General features: G+C 45.3%; 1 long non-coding RNA gene across 1 annotated transcript; it reads left to right on the top strand.

Moving 5' to 3' along the window:
* The first annotated feature begins 1,756 nt into the window (after positions 1 to 1,756).
* On the top strand, positions 1,757 to 10,424 carry LOC110341305. The gene is made up of 3 exons (XR_002383194.2): positions 1,757 to 2,825; positions 7,314 to 7,477; positions 9,887 to 10,424. It is a non-coding gene; the product is annotated as an uncharacterized LOC110341305 (long non-coding RNA).
* The last annotated feature ends 4,314 nt before the right edge of the window (positions 10,425 to 14,738 follow it).

Below are 14,738 nucleotides of genomic sequence, written 5' to 3'. Positions count from 1 at the left end.
GGTTTCGGGATTCCATGTTTTATGGAATCAAATAATGAGCTTTTGAATAAAACACTCCCATTTTGCAAGAGAGGTAATTGTTAAATAACCTAGATTCTAGTTTCTTCGACCCATTAATTATCATGAATGAAAGTGTCACTTCATACTGAAAGTCTTCCTCAAACACCTGGGTTTAGTCTCCTGCCACAAGGACAGCACCCCCCCCCCCCCGTGTTTACGCTTTCATGGTCGATGAGTTCTCCGTGCAGGAAGGCCAGTGTTCCGTCTGCTGACCCATGCCGATCCAGTCCTCAGTGCGGAGTAAGCAGGAAGCCGTGTGGTGTGGCGTGTGTAGGATGTATGGCACTTCACCTGTGCAGCGCTCTGCTGGCTTTTGGTTACCCGTCCACCCAAAGTGCCACGTCAAAAAATAAAATGCAAGCAGCTGTGCTTCTGGGTTGGCAGAGGATTTATTCCGTGCAGAAATCTTCATCCTTGCCTTGAAAGAAGAAAAAAAGCTCTTTTGTAAGTGTCAGTCATATATCGGGTGTGAGTGAGAGGGCCACAGCTGAGTTCAACAACGCTTTAAAAATATCTGGGGAAATCACTTTTGCTGTCTCCATGTTCAAGCATCGGCGGACAGCATCGATACAGCATTGGTGGGGGCCGGGGAGAAGCAAGCTGACCTTTAAAACACGTCTTGCAATAGCTCAGAAGCTTCCAGAATGTAGGGATTTGGAGCTTTGAGTTGTTTTGGAAGCTGTGAATTTCAGTTTTCCTATAATATGAGGCTTCGATGGACTGAGGAGGAGTTTCTACATTTGTTAAACCATAGGACTTTTCTGGCATGTCTTCAAGATTTTAACTTAATGATGCCTGTCTTTCATCTTTAAAAGTTTAGTGTTTTAAATTTTTTTTAATTCCCCATGAAATAGGAAATTTTCTTCCCAGGGTTTTAAAGTACCACTTACCTGTCATGCATTTCCCAACTTACACGCTCTTTAGCCTCTCCTGGTCCCTCATGGCCGTATCCCATGCTGGTCTCTCATGGCCCTGTCCCATGCTGGTCCCTCATGGCCCTGTCCCACGCTGGCCCCTCATGGCTATGTCCCATGCTGGCCCCTCATGGCCCTGTCCCATGCTGGTCCCTCATGGCCCTGTCCCATGCTGGTCCCTCATGGCCGTGTCCCATGCTGGTATCTCATGGCCCTGTCCCATGCTGGCCCCTCATAGCTATGTCCCATGCTGGCCCCTCATGGCTGTGTCCCATGCTGGTCTCTCATGGCCCTGTCCCATGCTGGCCCCTCACAGCCATGTCCCATGTGGAGCCTCTTGCCTTTAAAACAGAGGAAAGTTCAGGAGCCCTGGCCCTGACAATCGAGATGAAAGAATGTGGAGGCAAAATGTAAGAAGTGATAAACTTGAATTTGAAATGAAGCCAGTCCTGTTCCACACTGTTCCCAAAATACTTTGTCTTCTAGAGAAATTTAGTCATCAAAGTCTATGCTCAAATCAGGAGTCAAGGCTAAAATCTTACCATTTAAAAATACCACCCCCCAGTGTGTTTCAGCAGCTACCACTTCAGATGGGGTTGGTGCTCTTTCAAACACACACTCATTTCTTCCGTTATGAAAATCGCCTGTGTAACTATTCTTAGCTTTAAGGGACTCTGAGTCAGTGGGGACACTAGACTTTTCTGCAAGCTGGCTGTCAATCAGTACACACCCTGGATGCTTGGTGTTCAGTATGATATGAAGGAGGAAGCCAAGCAGTCGGTTGATGGAGTTGGGCTTCGGTCGAGGTATTGGGGTTGTGGAAAAAGTAGTTCTGAGGGGAGTGGAGGGATACAGGTAGCGCCATGACCGTACTGATGCCACTAAGTGGATAGACCCTGCCTTCAGCTTAGATCTCAAAGAGGGAGTGATGCTTCCCATCACATCCACGGTGAAGAGTCCCTCTTTCTGCTCTAAGTGGCAGATGTCACTCAGATCTGGTGAGAGCAAGAAGCCACCATGTACGATGGCACATCTTTCCTGGAAAGATGGGTAAAAAGGAGTACCAGCATTTTTGGCAGGCAGAGATTATCAAGAAAACAAGCCCTCCTTGACAACGCTGTGTTCAGTCCTGTTTCTCCAGGGGAGCTAAGAAAGCCATCAGGTTGGATGCTGAGGAGGCAGAAGAGGACATCCATGGAGCATCAAAGTCAGTGTGGGCTGGAACCTGAAGATAAGGCTTCTCGCGCACTTGGGTGAATGTGGCTGGTTAATGGTCAGTGTCAGTACACTTCAGAGAAATTTATATTGAAAACACTTAGAGAAGATCGTGACATTGGACAGTGCTGCAACAGCCCCGTGTGGCCCTGTGTTCCGATCGTTTACACGGACTGGCTATCTTTTTGAGTTGAAGGCAAACAGCAAAGAGGAGACACAGCTGTGATTACTCAAAGCACACAGAAGCCGTGAGTCCTGAATCACGTGCGTGGTTAAATGGGCAGGAACCTACAAGTAAAACAAACGGTGGGCATAAGCTCAAGGAGAAATGTGTGCTAAACTCAGGGAGCAACGTGCGCTAAATTCAAGGAGCAATGTGCGCTAAATTCAAGGAACAACATGCGCTAAGGTCGAGGAGCAACGTGCGCTTCCAGCTCAGCAAACTGCGGTTTTTGAAAACCACCATCTCCATCACCTGAGGTGTGGCTGCGGCCCTGGGTTCTCAGGTCTTCTTGAGCTAGAGCTGAAGGGCAGCTCCAGTTAGAACAAGAACAAACCCGAGAGACAAGCACCTGCCTCAGCACCACCCTACAGGAGACCCGGCTGTCTCTGGGCTGGGTGCTGTTTGGAGCTAAGGTGAGGAGAGCTGTGGCAAGCCCGAGGAGTGGAGACCGAGTGGGCAAACACTAGACCTAGGTGAGGAGCCTGCATCTTCCTCTTGACCAACGGACAAAGCTTTTTCCTCCCGGGCCTGAAAATGAAAAAGGCTTCATGCTTTCCTGACTAAAGTCAAATTGAGAGGTTGTATCTGAGAGAATTTTGTAACTTATACATAAAAGTAAGTGAGAATTTAAGACCAGAGAAGAAAAGCAGTGGTGTAGAGCAGGGCAAACATTGACTATCAGCTCCCGTCAGATGAACTTTTGGCTTTGTGAGCCATGGACTGACTTTCTTTAGCAAGTATTTGCCCGGGTCCCACCGTAGCATAAAGCAGGCATAAGTAGCATGTGAATCTCTTTACTAAACACCATTTACAAAACGCAGAAGTGGGGTGGGTTTGACCCGGTAGACATTGTACACCTCTGAACTAGAGGCCTACTGAATTCTAATCATGTCTCTGGGTGACCTCGTATTTTCAGTTCCAAAACCTCTATTTCTAAGTTTATCTGTTATCACTGGACTCCCCTATTTCTCCTCAGTGATATGACACGTGGAAGAATGAGGAACATTGTTAAAGTGAAAGAGTTTTTTGTGTTTTTGTTTTGTTTTTTGTATGTCTACTTGGTTAGTTGGATTTTCAAGACAGGCTTTCTCTGTGTGACAGCCCTATCTGTGCTGGATCTTGCTTTGTAGACCAGGCTGGCCTCGAACTCACTGAGATCTGCCTGCCTCTGCAGCATTAGTGTTGGGATTAAAGACATGCCCCACCACACCCAGCCAAGCAAAAGAATTTTAATGAATAACATTTTGAATTACAAAAATTAGTTAAGTTATAAGTGTTACATAGGTAGAAGGGAGGATATTCCTTCATCTTAGTTACTGTTTTATTACTGGGTCAAAGCAACTACCAAAGAAAGCATTTAATTTGGTGTTCACAGTTCCGAAGCGTTAGAGTTCATAAACATCAGGGCAGAGAGCGTGGCAGCAGGCAGGGAAAAATGGTACCGCAGCTGTAGCCAGGAACTTACATCTCACCCACAGCATGAGGCAGAGGGATAACAGGGAATGGCGTGAGCTTTTGCAACCTCAAAGTCCACTCTGGTGACACACCTCCTCCAACAAGGCCACGTCTCCTACTCCTTCTCAAATACTGTGGTGATACATTGTTTATGACTTATTAAAGCCACTGGAGATCAAAATAGCAACACAGCCACACTAGTTAGCCATAGAAGCCAGGCACACACCTTTAATCCCAGGACTCAGGATTAAGAGGTAGACGGGTCACTGAGTCCAAGACCACTCTGGGCTGTGGGAGAGTGAATCAGACCTCACGCCTTTAATCCCAAGATTTGAGACGTATAAAAGGTAGAGGCATTCAGTCTGAGAATTAGTCTCTAGCCGTGCTGAGGAGAGCGTAATTACATGAACTTCTTGATATTTACATCTTGCACTCCAGTCTTTGACGGGTTTTTTTCCCCTACAGTGACGGACTGCATGCCTCGGGCCATCATCTCCACAAGCAGACTCTCAGGCGTCATCACATTTATCTAGAGTAGTGAACAGTTGGCTGCTTCTTTCCAGTTTGGCTCCATGACTGAGAACCTAATGGGGAAACTGCAGGTTCCTTCGGGCAAAGCTATGTCTTCAGTGTCCTTGGGCAAAGCCATGTCTTCAGCGTCCTTGGCCACTGTGGCTGCACTGGGTGTCTTTGCTTCTGCTACTTGACAAACCTGATCGTTGTCTGTACCTCAGCTCTTTCAGTGTCTCTAGGAAGGACAGTTCTTGGGAAAGGTTAGCATTTGTGTTTAGCGGGGAAATTGAACGTAGAAAGCAGGTAACAGGGTTTCTGATCATCTTAAACGTTCGCAGCATTAATTTCTCCTTGAATCTTGCTTCTGAGGCTTCTCCTGCTTATAACCCCTTGAAAATTCTTGTATTGCAAGAACAAACAAGGTGGCACTCGTGTTTATTTGCCATGTGTTGGAATGGCAGGAGGAAATGCCAGAGATGAGGTTCACAGAGTCAGCTATTTGGGAAAATGGCCACAGGAGATCATGGGCACATTGGAGGGGTAAGAGGCCATGGGAGCAAGAAGCAGAGGATGATGGTGACGTAGATGTGACCAGGTTAGGACAAAGACTTAAGTCCCCAACTTCCCAGACAAGCTCCCTAGACACATCTTGTCCTCAAAGTTGAGATCTGCCCATGCTCATCTCCCTGCTGTCTTTAAACTCTGTTGAAAATACACAAAACTGCCAGAGGAAATAATCCCTGGCAGTGTGGAAAGAGAGGCTAACATCTATCTGAGAGGTATAAAAGGTGGAGGCATTCAGTCTGAGAATTAGTCACTAGTCACATCGAGGAGAGCATGGCTGCATGGACTTCACACCCTGCACTCCAGTCTTTGACAGGTTTTAATGAATTAATTTAATTAATGAATGTCTGGATGGTGGCGAGTAAACAGATGGAGGAGCCCACCGGGCTGGAGTAGAAGCTGCCACTCAGCCGGAGCCCCAGGAGAGCTGAAGTCCTGGAGTCCCGAGGCAGGGACAGCTAGTGTCTGGGGATGGTGAACTGTAGAGGAGATTCCCAATTGAAGCCTGCCTTCAGCAAAGCTGAGCTGACTCCCTCCCACTCACCTCCTGTGCTTCGATGTTCCCCTAGCCTAGCCTCAAGTCCCAGAACTGGCAGCCGTGAGCTCGGCTATGGACCAAACCCTGAGAGTGAGCCCTTCCAAGATGTGACATCATGATGGCTGTCTGGGGAGAAAGGGAGAGATTCCACAGTGCAGGGCTGGAGCCCCATGATAACTGTCCTGGTTCTTCGGGAAGGGTGGGAAGGATGGCTGGCTAACACTTTCACATCCTGTTGTATAACTTTTTCTGGAGAAAGTTGAATAAACGCCTATTTACTGCAGATAGAGCAGCGACAGACCAAAGAAACAATCCCACCCAGGTCTGACCTGGTGAAGTAGTGAATTTATTGGGGTTACTTTTAGGAGCTTGGGGAAGTGGGACGTATGTATTGCTGAAAAGCCCACCCCCGCACAGGAGAAAGCTGCATCCCTGGAATTCCCCTCCCAGCTTCCAGACAGCTCTACCCAAGAGTCCTCTGCAGTTGTTCACAGCTTATAGGACCCCATGGAGGGTCTAGGGAGACACGGTTCTCAGGAGCTCCCAAGTCACATGAGCCTCCCGCCTCCCTCCTGGAGGGAGTGTGACAATCTAGAGGAAACAGCTCCACTATGCATCTGGAAGCTTGGCAACCTCCAGTGCATGTGTCTCACCTCACAGCAGCCACGTGCAGGATGTCCAGGGCAAGGCCTCTTTGACGGAAAAGCTCCCACAGCACTGCAGAGGAAACGGCACGAGTCTGCCTGCCCCTTCACGTGTTAGGATGAAAGGACAAGCCACAGCTCCCAGGCATTTGCAAGAAGCTGTGTTCTCAAGAAAGAGGTGCAAAGAGAGGGAGAGAGAACTTACGGTAGAAGAGAACTTTTAAAGAACTTACGGTAGAAGAGAACTTTCAAAGATAGCCCATTTTTCAGTCACCGAGAAGACATTTGCTAAGGAAAAGGCAAGTGGGGATGAGAATGAGTTCTTTGAAATTAAAAATGTTGGCTAGACATCAAAGTAAATAGTAGTGGTAATAGAATAGAACTTATGGGTAAAACAAACAGGGAGACTGATAGATATGAAGGCAAGGAGAGGAGGGGAGAGAGGGAGGCAGGAAGGGAGGGAGGGAGAGAGAGAGAGATCCTGTGTAACAGAAAACAAGTACTAGCTACAGAAGGAAGGAATGGTGAAATTAGAAAACCTCTATTTGGCAGACACCGTGGTATTAATCTAAGCAAGGACATTATTTAAGGATGCAGAAATGTGTTTATAAAAATTTGCTTCAAGCATCACCAATGAATCACTTATGAAGTACTGGGATTGTTAATGTTGATTGTGACATTAATATTATCAATGTGATGTGATCTAAAATCACATAAGGGACAGGCTGTGGACATGACTCTGCACTGAGTTAACTGAGCGGGGGAGACTTGCCCATTATGGACGGCTCCATCCCACAGGCTGCGGTCAGAGATCGCACAGGCATCCGTCCCTCTGAGGTGCAGTGCAATCAGTTGCCTCTGAGAGGCTCTGACGGGACCAAACAATATCCACTAGCCAGCCATGCCTGCCCCCTCCCCTCGCTGAACAACTGGATTACATTCCTAAAGCTAGCCACCAAGGTCCCTTCCCTCATTTGGCCACTTTCTTCTGTCTGACGCATTCCTGATCACCAAGGTTCACCTATGAAAACCTCACGGTCCAGCAATCAAAAAGCCCCTTTGGGCTACCCTGTGTTTGACATGTGCAGTCAGAACTCACCATTTCTGAGCCTGTTGTAACCCAGACCTCCTATTTCCCCCCTAAAATCACTCCTTGCTACAAAGCTATTTGCTGCTGTTTCTTCCAGGTTCAGATTCAGCCACCACTCTCTTTGCCCTGCTTACTAGTGGAGCTCTTTGTGCTGGAAACTGGCGTTTCGATGTGGTCTGAGGGTCACTTCAGCCTCAAACTCAACCACCAGATCTTCCCATCCATGGACTGTGCCCTAGAGCTGTGAGCCCAAGTTCTCCTGTAAGTTTGCTTTTGCCGGGATATTTTATTATTGCAGTGATGCAAATAATGAATACATTCACCAAGGGAACACATCCCAATTTTACAAAGGAAAAAAAGCCATAGGCAGCTTGAATCAGGTGGTGAAAGTCAACATTGTTAGGTTTCGAACATGGGATAAAAGGCTGAGGTGCCTACTTAACACCAAAGCAGGCCTGGCCTCAGGTTCTCCCAGCATCCCCCAGTCCCCACCTGTTACAGGTATGGCTGGCATTCCCTGCCCTCCACTCTGGCCTCCCCCACCCAGAGGCTCCCTGTGTAACCCAGACATTCTGGTTACCCTTCCTTGTCTGTACCTTTGGCCTCCTGGCTGCTGTGCCTGGCTCCCTTCCCTCCCCTTCTTTCCCTCCCCCTCTCCCCACGTGGCCCAGCTCAGCCTGGTCACGTCCACTCTGGACTGTCCCTGATGTCCCTGCCTCTGGCTATCCTCTCCCGCATATCTACAATAAACTTTCTCCTCCACTGCTCCTGGGAGCCATCATGTCCTTCCCTTTCCTTCTTATTTATTTTTCCCAATTCAAACATTCCCAATAAAGGGCCAATGTCAAGTTCTGGGCGGTGTTCTCCAATGCGGTCTCGAGTCTACCCCCAAGGGATTCACCAGACACGCCCACACAGTAGGCACTCGCAGAACGAATGGCTTGTCCTTTCCAAAGCTTCCATTGGAATGAAAGATGACCAAAGGTGGAGAATGCATTGTTATAGAAAACAAGAGATCCCAGGAACAAAGACTAGGGTGTGCCTAAGTGGCCAGGCGCTGGCCTAAGACGTTTGCAGTCCTGGGTTCCGCGCCCAGCTCGGAGAGAGTAGGCGTGAGGAGGCACCAGAAGTACATGCGAATCAACTGACAGAGAAGAAAAGTGATCTGTACAAGGCATTGTTGGGATACAGGGCAAAATTTGATTAAACCTGTAGATTAAGGGGTAGACATATATGATATATATATTATAGATACATAAATTTAAGTGTTTCAGTTATTTGATGAATTTAAGAATTTGACATTGAAGTATTATAGTAAAGGAAAGTGCTCCATATTTGCAAACTAGAAATGTCCAAAGACAGAGAAATAAAGCAAATAGGACAAAAAAAGAAAAGAAAAATGAAAGCTGGTAACTGAGTTGGTAATTTGGGCTGAGAATGCAAAACACATATTTGTAGTATTCTGGCCACTTTTGCAGGTTTCAAACATTTTTGAAGTAAAACTATTGAAATAAAGTGAAAAAAGACACATAAAAACTGAGCAGGAATATTAGGACATAGCACTTGCTATAAGGAGAACACAAGCCCACTGTTCCATACAAGTACATGTGTATACTGTACTCGAATTGGTGTGGTGGCATGCTCATGTCCAGCCTGGGCTACACAGGGAGACCTTGTCTCCAAAGACCAAAAGGAAACTGGGTAATGAGAGGGAGGGGAGAGAGAAGGAGGGGCGGAGTTATGTGGGAAAGTCAGTAAATAACATGTTGAGGTTAAAGGATGAACTACTTACCAATGGCCCTCCCACGTTTTACATAGTATCTAAATTAGAGCCGTGCTGACACAGGCTTCACTCTGAGATTAGCTTACAGGCAGGACTTTACCCTGGCTTGGTGATCAGACTGTGAAGTCACTGGGCTCTGGAATGTAGAAAGATCCCAGTGGAGGGAAATTTGTCAGTGTCTAATAAAACTTCTGCACCATGCACTTAGCCTTTGACCCAGCAATCCCACTTTGGCCCTTTAACCAAAAAACACATGTCTTAAAAGCCAGAAACAACATTTTTACAAGATTCCTCATTACAGCACTAACTACAATAGCAAAATATTGGCAGCTATCTCCATACGGGTTACATCAGCCTGTCAAGACACCTATAACAAAGCCCCTGATGATGAGATGGCCTGAAAGATGGCAATTTATATCCAAGTTGTTCTGGAGACTGGATCAAGATGTCAGCAGAAGTGATTTCATCTTCCTGTCCTCACATGGCCTTTCCATTGGTGTCTTTCCCTCTTGCAATGACACAAGTTACATTAGGTCAGACCCTGCTCACATGGACTCACTGAACTTGACCAGTAAAGGCCCTACCTCCAAATACAGTTTTGTTCTTTGGTGTTCAAAGGGACTTGGGGTTCAATTAGCAAACAGTCCTCTGCTATAGGACAGTGACTAAGTAGATTGTGCGATAGTTAGACAATGGGGTGCCACATGAAACTATAAAGACACGCAAGAAAACCTGCAGTTGGTACCAGCCTTTTTTTTTCTTATGTATTCCTGTCTCTCCTACATATTTTGTATGTATGTATATGCCATAGTCATATAAACTTGTATGTTGTGACTTGAATATGACAGTTCCCCACATGCTCACATGGTTGAACTCTTGGTCCTCAGCTGGTGACACTCTGGGGAAGCTGGGAAATTTTCAGAAGGTGGATCCCCTCTGGAGGAAGTGGGTCACTGAGGTGGCCCTTGAGGCAAACTTCCTGTTTGCTTTCCGAGTGTAGAGGCCATGTGATCATCTAGCCTCCTGCCCATGCCTTCCTGGCTGCTGCTGGTCCCTGCTGTGACAGGCTGTGTCCCTCAGAGACTGTAAAACAAAATAAACCCTTCCCCTCTGCAGCTCCTTTTGTCAACATACCTTACTGAAGCAATAAGAAAGTAACTAAGACATACTTCATATGCATCAGAGTGCTGTGGATGCTAAGACTCCCCTCTGAAATCAATAGATTTTAACACCGGAACTGGACTATTGAACACACAGCCACAGTCCTTCAATCTGTAGGTCTTCCTAATGAATCAATTAATTACTGTGCTTCATTACTACAGCAAATCAAACTGAACTGTGGATCTTCTAACTAGCCACAGTTGCACTCATCTAATGACACCTCTAATTAGTTCTTGCTACCACAAAATTAAACTTACAGTTTTTGAAAATGTCTCAAGTATTCTACTTGACAGTTGATATTTTTAGGATTTAGGAGTGCCTGGATTTGCAGGTTTCCACTATAACTTACTTAAGCAAATTGAAGTTTATTTCTCTATATAATTTGTCATGTCAGTGACTCAGGCTAATGTTAATGTACAGACTCCACTCAGCCATTCCTACATTCCTAATACGTGGATTTGTTGTCTGTTGATTCCTATGTCCCTGCTGTAGCTCTGGGTATCAAGTACACATTTAACACACAGACAGACACACATACGTAGTCACACACACACACAAATATATATATATGTGTATGTATATATATGTAGAGCAAGAGACATATATAAAAACACACAGGTACACATACAGACCTACACCCATGCACATATATTCATACAGACACACACACAAATATATATATGAGAGACATACATAAAAACACAGATACACACAAATATGTACACACATATATATAAAAACAGATATACATACAGACCCACACCAATACACATAGATTCATACACACACACACACACACACACACACACACACACACATACTCTCAAACATATACATATAATTTCTTTTAGTAAAGAAATTAGCTTTTTGGGGGGAGGCTAAATACCTGTCTTCTCCTCCTGACCATGACCACATGGAGGGCATGGCTCTCCGGCACCACTGAATGCTCACACTCAGCACACAGACTGCTGTGTCAAGATTACTGGGTAAATGCGCTTGACTCAGGTTGTTGGGAGCCTCAGAGACCCTATGGGAAGTAGAAAGGAATGTATAGCTTTCAACAACACCATCCCAGGGCTGCTTGCTTACAATGAATTAATTCAGCGTCAAACAGGAGTTACAAGATTTCTAGAAGTTGGTGTCTATGATTTATCAAAACTTGGATTGATTTTGGTTGATGACTTAGGAAATGGGACATTTTGCAATATTAGTTTGTTCTAAATTGTATTGATCTCAGCATGTTGTATTCTATCTCATGTGTCAATTTATCTTGGGCCAATGCCTATGGCATTGCCAGAAGTGGATATTGATTGATGTACCTGTCAGGCTAGGCTAAAATACCCTGCAGTAACAGTGTCTACGGAGAGTAGGCTGGCTTTTCTCTCTTTCTCCATATGGAAGAAGATGTACTCAGTATTGCCAATTCAACCCAATGGGCTGAGAACTAGCTATGTCATCAAGCCGGGGTTACTTCATTTTTTCTTAAATTCTAAAATACAAGGGAGTCCTTTTTTTCCATCTTTCTGGTACTCATGGTCAGGGGTGTGGAGTCAGGTATGTGCAGGCTCTCAGCCTCTTATTGAAAGAATTGAAAATAAGGGCTCCCACAGATTCGCAAAAGTAGCAAGGAACAGTGCAGATTAGAACAGTGCAGATTAGAAAGAGGGGTACACAGTCAAGACTGGCAGTGGTCATATGAATGCAGATACTCAAGGCCTCAACTGTTGCTGCAGGCTTCATTTTATAGGGTTCAAGAGGAGTTTAATTATTAATGGACATAAAGAAAGCAGTTATCTATTTTGATTGACACATTAAGGTCTATACTGGCTTTTCCTATTTCCCATGCCTTTCCCATAATGCATCTGATTTTAATCATGTGCACACTCAATTATATATTAGCATACGATGATGAGCTGGCTAGTTTTATGTCAACTTGACACAAACCTAGACATATCAGTTGAGAAGATGCCTCCACACTACTTGTAGGCAAGTCTGTTGGGCATTTCTTGATTAATGATTGGTGTAGAAGAACCCTACCCATTACAGTGGTGGCATCCCCTGGCAGGTGGTCCTGGGTTCTATATGAAAACAGACTGAAGAAGTCATAAAGGGCAAAGCCAGTAAGCAGCACTCATCCATGGCCTCTGCATGGCCTCCTGCCTCCAGGTTCCTGCCCTCCTTGAGTTCCTGTCCTGACTTGTGATGAATAGCAATGTACAAGTGGAAGCTAAATAAACCCTTTCTTTCCCAACTTGCTTTTTGGTCATGGTGTTTCACTCAAGCGATAGAAACCCTAACTAAGACATTCATGCAACATAGAAATTACTTGTGATGTCAATGCAGCTAATCTAGTATTGTGTTCAGAGCACAAAGGATTCACCCTCTGTCTTACACACTGTCCCCAGGATGCGCTTCACTTTATGACACAGGTTGACAACTAGGAAGGAGGAATGGAAAAAGAACATTTTTATAAATGGACACACGGTCACTTTCACACCTCTGACCATTATTTAACACACTGGTACTTAGATATGAGACACACATAACTCGTGCATCTTGTTAAACATTGAGGGCTCTGTTACCAGTTAAGATGGGAATTAGTGACAGTGAACCAGATGTGATATCTGCCAAACCAAAAAGGAAGTGCTCGGTTCTGACACGCAATGCAGACTGAAACCAGGCTTGCTGGAAACAGAGCGAAAGCAACACCAACAAGCAATGCTAGGCTAATGAGAAACCTGGAGTGGAGGACTGGAAAATGGGTAGGCATGAACCAAGGAAGATCGACCAGAAGGAAAATCCACCATGAGTAATGGCATCAAGAAGGCACCGGTGAGAGAACTTTTAAAAACCGTAATGTCAGAGTACAGAGAAGAAGGACATGGGAAGCAAGATGACCTAAGTAGGCAGGTAAGGGACAACTACGCAGGCTCTACATAGGGTATTAAGGACTTGGAGCATCACTCTGAAAACGTGCTGTGTCACCAAGGGTCTCGGATAACGAAAGCATCGCCAAGTGAATGTCATAACCTGTAGGAAACAAACGAGAGGGGCAAGAGTTGATATAAAAGACCAGTGCCTCCAGATAAGGGGCAAGTGTAGCTTGATCTAAGTTAATGCTGGAGAAGATGAAATAAAATGAAAGGATTCTGGACCCAGTCACAGAGGGTAAATCCAACAGGACTAGGGTGTGGATTAATCTGGGGAGGTTGTGAGGGGAGAGATAAGGACATAATGGAGTGTTTTTCATCTTTTAATTTTAGCTTTTTAAATATGTTTTTTATTGGTTCTTTGAGAATTTTCTACAGTGAATTTCCATTTCCCTTGCCTATGCACTCAATAGGGAGGGAGATTATGCCCGATCCCCCCCTTTTTCTTTTCAGTCATCAAGTCCTATCTGTGGTGTTCAGTTCCCTGACGCTTCTTGCCTTCTGGGTTTTTTTCTCTCCTGGTAAATCTCTTGTGTGAAGTTAGTTGTGAGGTGTGACTCTGTGGTATTCCTTGGCTCCAGGGAAGAATACCTTTCCTATTGGAGTTTCAGCACTTAACAATGGCATCTATACTTTGGCCTGTTGTGGAATCCCTATCTGAGGTTTGTGCTGCATCTTCCCAGAAAAGGTTTGTCACACAACAAATATCTACTCCATTCTGGAGGTGTCTGTGGCTTGCTAGAAAATGTAACAGGTGCTAAGTATCTATATAGGTCTTTGGGGAGAAGCTTCCATCCCTGTATAGTTCCCTGGAATCTCTCTTAAGGAGGAAGCAAATATGAGTTCCCTACTGTTCCTAGGTCCAGGAAGATAAAAATATGTATTAGATAGGGTTTTCTATGGGGAAAGAACCTGTAAAATATAGGAAGGGGATTTATTAGATTGGCTTGCAGGCTATGGTCCAGCTAATCCAACAATGGCTGCCTACCAAGACAGTCTAAGAATTCAGCAGTTGTTCAGTCCATGAGGCTGGCTGTCTCCGCTGGTCTTCATATACACAGGGATCCTGAGGAAGCAGCTCTATGCCAGTAAATGAGTGGACTTTCCAGTGAGAGCAGAAAGGGGAAGACCAAATGCTTCCTTCTTCCGTGTCCTTGGAGAGGCCTCCAGCAGAAGGTGTGGCCCAGATTAAAGATCTTCCCACCTCAAAGACATGGATTAGAAGTGGCTCTTCCCACTTCAAATGATTTAATTAAGAATAAAAATCTCTCACAGTTGTGCCCAGTTATTTGGGTTTTAGTTAATTCCAGATGTAGCCGGGCTGACACCAAGAGTGGCATCACAGTATCTAAGTTTCCTCAAGAGTGCCTTAGAGAAAGGAAAGCACTTCATGGCACAAGATTTACTCAGCATCTCCCTTGTGCCAGACCCTGGGCACAGCTAGAGTAATCAGATGGGGAAACTGGTCTGTCAGAAGTCAGCAGAGAGAGAGAGAGAGAGAGAGAGAGAGAGAGAGAGAGAGAGAGAGAGAGAGAGAGAGAGAGAGAGAGAACATGTGGTGTGTTCCTATGACCACCAATACTCAAACGCATGTGCAACCTATTGCTTTTTCTTGTTTTGGGATTAACCATGAGTTTTAGCACTTCTA

This window comes from Mesocricetus auratus, unplaced genomic scaffold (assembly GCF_017639785.1).
Source record: "Mesocricetus auratus isolate SY011 unplaced genomic scaffold, BCM_Maur_2.0 Super-Scaffold_100021, whole genome shotgun sequence".
Taxonomy (NCBI): domain Eukaryota; kingdom Metazoa; phylum Chordata; class Mammalia; order Rodentia; family Cricetidae; genus Mesocricetus; species Mesocricetus auratus.
Note: the sequence above shows the minus strand (reverse complement) of the source record. Positions and strands in the feature narration are given on the sequence as shown.